The following is a 7,918-nucleotide window of genomic DNA, read 5'->3' as shown; positions in this document are numbered from 1 at the left end:
AGTAAGTGTTTATTAACTGCTAGTAAACTTCAATATGAAAAGATTCAATCCTTGCCCTTGGCACATCTTCAGGGTCAGAAGATGCAGGGGCTTCTGCAGAGAAGCCCTGGTAACCATTCATTAACCATTCCCTTCAGAGGAGGTCTCCTGTACCTTTGCTTGGCACATCAGAGTGGCATTGTTCTGGGACTCAGGAGACAGTTGGTGACTGTGTCATTTTCATTTTGCTCCCACCACCTCTTCTGCCTCTGTTCTGACTCCCACCAATAAGTGCTCTGGCTCTTTATCATGGGTATGAAATCGAGAAAGACACTTTGGAATTCAATTAGCCACACTGTTGCCACAGCAACGAAAACATATAAGCTTAAATGATTTATACACACAGACAACACTTCAGAAAGGAATAAATTTAATCCCACAGCTGGGAATGAAATGGATTGTACAATAAGAAAATTGTATTCCTCTCTCCCCGAGGAGAGGCTTCCAGGTCTTAATGTGATCTCAGTGAGCACGGAGGCTGAGGGAAGGAGACAGCCCGTGAGCAGCTCACACCCGTGGCCAAGGTCAGGGTTCACATGGATCCTTGCTCTGCAACTGCTGGGGCATCGGGGACCAGCAGAGCCAGGCATGTGTTGTGTATTTGTCCATGGGTCAGAAGCGTGTCTCCTGTAAGTGAAACTGATTGGTGTCATTTCAAGGGGGCTCCAAAGAGCTCCGGCAACATAGTCCTTTATGTCTCATTGCAGAGAAGAATTCATCGAGAGCAAAGTGGTAGATAAGAAGTGATTTATTAGAATAGGAAGCTTGTGACAAGGAATGCCACGCCTGGAGAACTTACTGGGCTACAGTTTTGTAATCAAAGGAAACATGGGGAGGGGCAGAAGCCCTTCTTTGTCTTTCTTGTGTAGATGCCATGTTTACCTCATCAACTCCTCCCCCAGGTAGGGCAGGGAAGTTTATTTGTCCCTCCCTATTTGATCAGTCCAGGACCGTCATAGCACTTTGGAAAAAATATTTTCAGGTTTCGGTGCAATGAGAGTCCTCCATATTGAAGTTACTTTCCCATAATAATTTTTTGTGTGCACAGAGCCTGTTTTGCAGGTCATTACGTGGTGTCATCAAGTGCAGATGACACCATCGGGCAGGTGGTAGGCCTTATTTTCTACTATTCTTTTATTGTTTGGGTGGCAAAGAACATGTCGTAGGAGCCAAAGGACATGCTTTGGGGGTTACTAACGGGGGTTGCTAGCTCACTGAGCTCACCGGGCAGGATGTGGGTCTCGTGCCACCGCTGTCTTATCGTTTAGGGGCTTGTCGAGTGCCTTTGTTTCATGCTTTTGTTGCTAAGAGAGCCTGCTCGATTTTGTGGTTAAGCAAACCTGCTTTCTCGAGTAATCATTAACTTACAGGGGTCTCCCATATTTCTCTACTTACAGTCCCCTAGTGGGATTAACAATTTAATCTTCCTCTCCTACAGATGCTGTACATAGGTTTGTACACACCCAAAAATCCTGAGATTGGCTTCATGTTAAAGTGAGAGCCTTCACAGAGCCACAGAATCTAAGAAGATGGGCTAGGAAAAAACGAAGAAAACCCTTGCCTATCAGGTATCTTGCAACAATTCCTGCTTTACTCCTGAACTGCTCTCTGCTTACAGGTTGCAGGACTCATGGGTATTACTGGGCACCGAGCACCTTTTAAGGTGGATTAAAATCTGCCCAGACTGTGTCAGGAATTATATATTTTATTTCCACTATACGAGAATGTTTAGTCTTTATCAGCCATATGTGTGAAAACACATGAAAACAGACGGTATCTTGAAATATTTATCTTTTATTTTTCATTTCTTTTCCTCACTTTATATATATATATATATATATATATATATATATATATATATATGTATATATTGACCCTTAGGAATCACCTAGAATAGTTTATGAATTTCTTTCATTGCACTCTCCTATTAGTTGAACAAATATATATGTCTTTATTTATAAAATATGCACATGTAGTATGACTGATCCATATATGTTCAGAGCTAATACAGTATATTTTAAAATTTATTTTGAAACAATATACTGAAGTTTTAATATTTTCTCTCATACCTAAATGAATCAACCTCAGCCCACTTTACAAACCACTGAGCGAGGGACATGTGCATTGCTTTAAGAATTAGGGTGCTTAAGATGGGAGTCACAGAGGAAAAATAACCCCACCTAAACTTCTAGTGTAAGATCTTGAGAATCAACATGGAAGATGACAAGGCTACTGGGCACCCTGCCTCATGAAAATAGAAGCTGGGTGCAGTCAGTACTAAGCTTAGTGTTCTCTGCCCTCTCAGAGGACTGGAGGGGATGGGGGCGCGAGGAGCTTATGGAAAGGGCCCTGAGGTATTAGACTTGGCCCTGGGGAGGCACTTAGGCATAAAGCCAATCTCTCCTTTACTCCCCACCGATTGGATGGTCAACTTGGCACCTCAGCTGAGGAGCCGTCTTTCAAGTGGGTCCTTGTTCCTCGAGGGCTCTCCATCAGCAGACTTTACAGGGGACCACTGAGTGGTCCAGCTGACAGAGACTGCTGTGGAACCCGGAATCGCAAAGCACACCTCAGAGGGTACCCCAAGACAGCAGAGTACAGTTTATCATGCCAGAGGGCCCAAGGGGACTCAGTTCCCAACACAGACCCTGGTGTTTCTGAGAGGCCCAGTTTTATACCCCCCGCTACGTGACTGATGACATGTGAGCAACCTCTTTGCTGTATGTGATTGAGTTTCACGACAAGTAGGTGCTAGGAGAACAAACAATTGAGGTTAAACGGGGGAAACAATGATTATACACCAAGGGGGCATGTCTCCATGGTTAATCTAACAGGGGCAGCCTGACCTCAACAACTGTCTCCGTTTGCCATCCGGAGGGAGGGAAGTCTCCAGGAGACCTGGTTTTCACTAGCAACGGTTTCCACACTCTTGGGCAGAGTTCAGGCCCAGTTCACATCCTGTCTTTAAAATGGATGACAGGCTTCAAGATGGAGTCTCTCCTGCTTTCCTCACACTGGCCCCAACAAAACCACTGCTGCTCCCAAGACTTTGCTGTTGCTATTGGTGTTTAGTTGCTCAGTTGTGCCCAACTCTTTTGCAACCCCATGGACAGTAGCCCGCCAAACTCTTCTGTCCATGGGCTTTCTCAGGCAAGAATACTGGAGTGAGTAGCCATTCCCTTCTCCAGGGGAACTTCCCAATCCAGGGATTAAATCCCGGTCTCCTGCACTGTGGGCTTCCCCAGTGGCTCAGTGGTAAAGAATCTGCCTGCAATGCAGGAGCCATTGGAGACATGGGTTCCATCTCTGGGTCCCGAAGATCCCCTGGAGGAGGGCATGGAAAGCCACTCTGGTACTCTTGCCTGGAGAATCTCATAGACAGAGGAGTCTGGCAGGCGTCAGTCCATAGGGTCGCAAAGAGGGAGACACGACTAAAGTGACATAGCACGCATGCGTGCAGGCTGCTGCATCGCAGGCAGATTCTTTACCATTAAGCCACCAGGGAAGTCCTAGGCTTGGATGCGTCCATCCAAATCGGACCATCTGAAAAACTTCATCTTCAAATGCCCACGATTAGTGCCCTGTGGAAAATGGTACAGAGGGATCCCAAACACTCATAGGATGATGGTGCCTGTGTGCAGGGCTAAGCCAGGCCGAATGCCCAGGTGGTGCGGGGCAAACGGTCAGCCACGGATGGTGAGTGGGTCCAGTGCAAAGTCCCTCGGCCCCAGCAGAAAGGCTGACGGGGGTGTGGGGACCGAGAGTGAGAGAACAGATCACTAAGACCCGCCCTTCCGTGCTGGGCTCAAGACTCAAGTGGCTTTTTCTTTGTACATATTTTCCTTTCTAGTAGTGTACATGTATGCCACAAAGCAGAACTCAGATGCTCAAATTCCAAACAAAACCTTAGCATGCAATTTTCTGTGTAATGCTTAACATCTAGGAAAATCAGGAAATTTTCCATACGCCAGTTTTCATCAATGTATTTAGGGAAAAAAACCCCACAGTAGTTTATTCATATCCTGTAATTCAGGATTTTCCCCATTTCAGACAGTTCTTCTTCTAAGTATGCATAGACTTTGAGTAAAGGGTTTGAATTCTTGCTGTAACTACATAGCAACTGTGTAGTCCCAGGCAAACCACTTACCCTCTGAGAAATCAGTTTCCCAGTCTGTAAAATGGGAATGGCAAAACCACCTTTGTGGAATTGTTATAAAATGTATTTGTCATCAAAAGCATCAGGCTTCCTGCTGAGCACACAGAGGCCATTCAACTTGTAGCTGCTCCTATCATGGTAATCAGTGTAAATGAAGAAGGTTTTCTTCTATACCCCATTCATATGTATATGTTCCCATTCATTCATATGTATATATGCATCTTTTTCCTGTATTCATATGTATGTGTTTGGCTGTTTTCAAGTAGGTTAGGACTAACTGTGTGTGTGAATGGTGGTTAAGTTTTAAGGGATAGACACCCTTTACCACTGCCCATTCATTGGGTTTGGGTGATTCTTCAGTAGAATTTTGAGCAGGGCTAGCTTCCTAGTGGCTCAGATAGTAAAAAAAATCTGCCTGAAATGTGAGAGACCTGGGTTCGATCCCTGGGTCTGGAAGATACCCTGCAGGAGGGCACGTCAACCCACTCCAGTGTTCTCACTTGGGGAATGCCAGGGACAGAGGAGCCCGGTGGGCTACAGTGCATGGGGTCACACAGAGTCAGGCACAACTGAAGCAACTTAGCATCAACATCACCATCAGCTGTATAGAGGGGCTTCCCTGGTGACTCAGACTGTAAAGAATCTGCCTACAATGCAGGAGATCCAGGTCCAATCCCTGGGTCAGGAAGATCCCCTGGAGAAGGGAATGGCAACCCACTCCAGTATTCTTGCCTGGAGAATTCCATGGACAGAGGATCCTGGCGGGCTACAGTCTGTGTGGTCGGAAAGAGTGGAACATGATTGAGTGGCTAACACTTTGATTTTTCAGCCATAGAAGGCCAGAGCACTGAGGAGCTTCTGTGAATGTCTGCAACTGCTTCTCTCCCTGAGAGTGGGGCAAGACCCATTGCCAGGCCATCTTGGTAAAAGTGGATTACATTTTTTCATTTTTGTATGTTTTTTGGTTGTGGTAAAATAAATACATATGACATTTGCTATTTAATCATTTTAAAGTATAAAATGTCAGATATTAAGTACATTCACAATGTTATGTAAACATCACTGCTATCTAGCTCCATAAAGTCTTCATCATTACCCCAAACAGAAGCCCCATACACATTCAGCAGAAATTCTTTATTTCTTCACCCCACCCCCACCCCCTCCTGATTACTACTAATCTTTCTGTCTCCATAGATTTGCCTATTCTCTTTTTATTTCGAATAAATAAGATCATACGGTATGTGGCCCTTTGTAACTAGCTTCATCAATTTAGTGTGACATTGTCAAGGTTCATCCATTTTGTAGCATGTGTCAGTACTTCATTCTTTTCTATAGCTAATGGTATCCTGTATAGTCAAGCCTATGGTCTTTCCAGTAGTCATGTACGGATGACTATGGTGAAAATTGTACCATAAAGAAGGGTGAGCACCAAAGAATTAATGTTTTCAAACTGTGGTGCTGGAGAAGACTCTTGAGAGTCCCTGGACTTCAAGGAGATCCAACCAGTCCATCCTAAAGGAAATCAGTCCTGAATATTCATTGGAAGGACTGATGCTGAAGCTGAAGCTCCAATACTTTGGCTACCTGATTCGAAGAGCTGACTCATTGGAAAAAACCCTGATGCTGAAAAGACTGAAGGCAAAAGGAGAAGGGATTAACAGAGGATGAGATGGTTGGATGGCATTGTTGATTCAATGAACATGAGTCTGAGAAAATTCCAGAAGATAGTGAAGGACAGGAAAGCCTGGCGTGCTGCAGTCCTTGGGGTCACAAAGAGTCAGACACCACTGATAGACTGAACAACAACAGATGGTATCCCACTGTGTGGATGTACTGTCTTTTGTTTATCCTGAATTTGTTGTTTAATCCCATCAGCTCACGCCACTTCCTGATATGGTAGACTTGAGTCACGAAGACCTCGGTTCAATGACACTATCTCAGGCAATCACCTGTTCTGGGTATGTTTTGGTAGGTGCCCCACCTGTGAAATTCAGGTAATGATGATCCTCAGGGTTATTGGGGCAATTGAATGAGATGAGCATGTGCATATGAACATATCTGGCACACGGCATTGTTGCTTTTCTCCAATTTCTTCAGCTTTGTAAAATTAAACGTTTTTGATAAAACAAGCAGCATGGAAATGTAGGCTCCCGGTGAGGTGTACAGCAGGCTCAGCCGTGGCCCTGAACCTCACTCTGACCCCTGGGGCAGGGCTGGGTCCCCTGCCAAGTCCCTGGATGCTGGCCACTTCTCCGTTGTCTAAGTCATTCTTGTTCTTCCTCTCTATCCTGCCTCTGGCAGCTTCCTGAATCTCTCATCAAACATCAAGTAGCAACACCTGTAGGCTGATACGGGGTGAGGCAAGCAGCCTTGGTCATGGGCCATCGCTGCTGCTCTGACACTCACCTCTCAGGACTAATCCCTGGAGGCCTGCCTGGAGGCAGCTCCCCCACATGCAGATGATTCATCACACAGGTGGCCTCCATCACTTCCCTCCCTACAGTCATTAAATTCTTCTCTGCCAGGGTCACATTGGAGATTTGGGGAGAAAGGATGCGTTCAGGGAAGAGCTGCACTGAACAGCCTTGGCTCAGGGTGGCCTGGCCCTGGCAGATGAAGGCATGGCCCTCTGTTCCACTCTGACTGTTTTATTCTAGCTGCTTACTCTGATGCTGCTTCTTGGACTTCCCTTCTCTGGACTGTTGAGCCATCTTTGGTCACCTGGGCTCTGAGCCACTCTGTAGGCTGTAGTCCTTTCCTGATGATGCTTTCCTCAAAGCTGTCTCAATCACTAGTAACCCTTCAGATGGTGGGCATGGGCCAGGCTAGATGCTGTATCTAGTGATGGTACCAGGCAAGACCAGATCCATAGCCATGGGATATGTGTCTTGGGATGGAGTGAGGTCTGGAGCCAGGCTTGGCCACCAAGGCGGGCAGGTACAGCTGCAGGTATTAGGAGAAAGGTCAGTCCACCAGGCTGAATGCCCAGAGATGGGACACAGGTGGTACAGGGTCAAACAGTCAGCCAGGGATGGATGAGCGGGTCCAATGCAAAGTCACTGGGGCCCCAGCAGAAGGGCTGAGAGTAGTGTGGGGAAACCCACTCAACCAGTCCAAAGCCGTCATGGAAGCCAGCACCTGGGACACACCAGAATCCAGCAGCCTGACTCCAGACCGCAAAGGAGGTTGAGGGGAAAATGCTGGTCTCAGTGGTCAGCTGATAAGAACAAGTTATGTCACGGTCTGGAGGATGTGTCTGCCAGACAGAAGTAAATCATCCATCCCTGGGCTCTAAGAAGTGGGTGGGGATTTGTGTCTTAGGAAAGGTGATGCTCAGGTATTGGAATAGGCTCTCTTGGAGCTCTCAAGGCCCTTCCTGTCTGAGGTTAAGTTGGTACTGTTAGGTAGGTAGAATAGGGAAAAGGAGTCCAAAATGGCGGTGGCTAAAAGACAAGGAAGGTCCAAGGAAGGTCCGAGGACCAGAATGAAGACTTCAGGCAGAACAAACAGCACTCCTGGCTAAGCCCAATTTGCATAGGGCAGGCCCAGTTGGAGGAAAAACATATAAAAGGAGGAGCCAAAGCGCTTTCTCAGGGACTCTCTCTCCCGCGTGCATGCACGCTCCCTCTCTCTCTCTCACTCTCACTCTCTCTCTCTCCTGCTATCTTCTAAATAAAATAGAGCTGTAACACTGATTTGCCTAAGAGCTATAACACAGTTTGT

This window comes from Bos taurus, chromosome 21 (genome assembly GCF_002263795.3).
Source record: "Bos taurus isolate L1 Dominette 01449 registration number 42190680 breed Hereford chromosome 21, ARS-UCD2.0, whole genome shotgun sequence".
Classification (NCBI taxonomy): Eukaryota; Metazoa; Chordata; class Mammalia; order Artiodactyla; family Bovidae; genus Bos; species Bos taurus.
The sequence above is the reverse complement of the archived record's forward strand: the minus strand, read 5'-3'. Positions refer to the sequence as shown.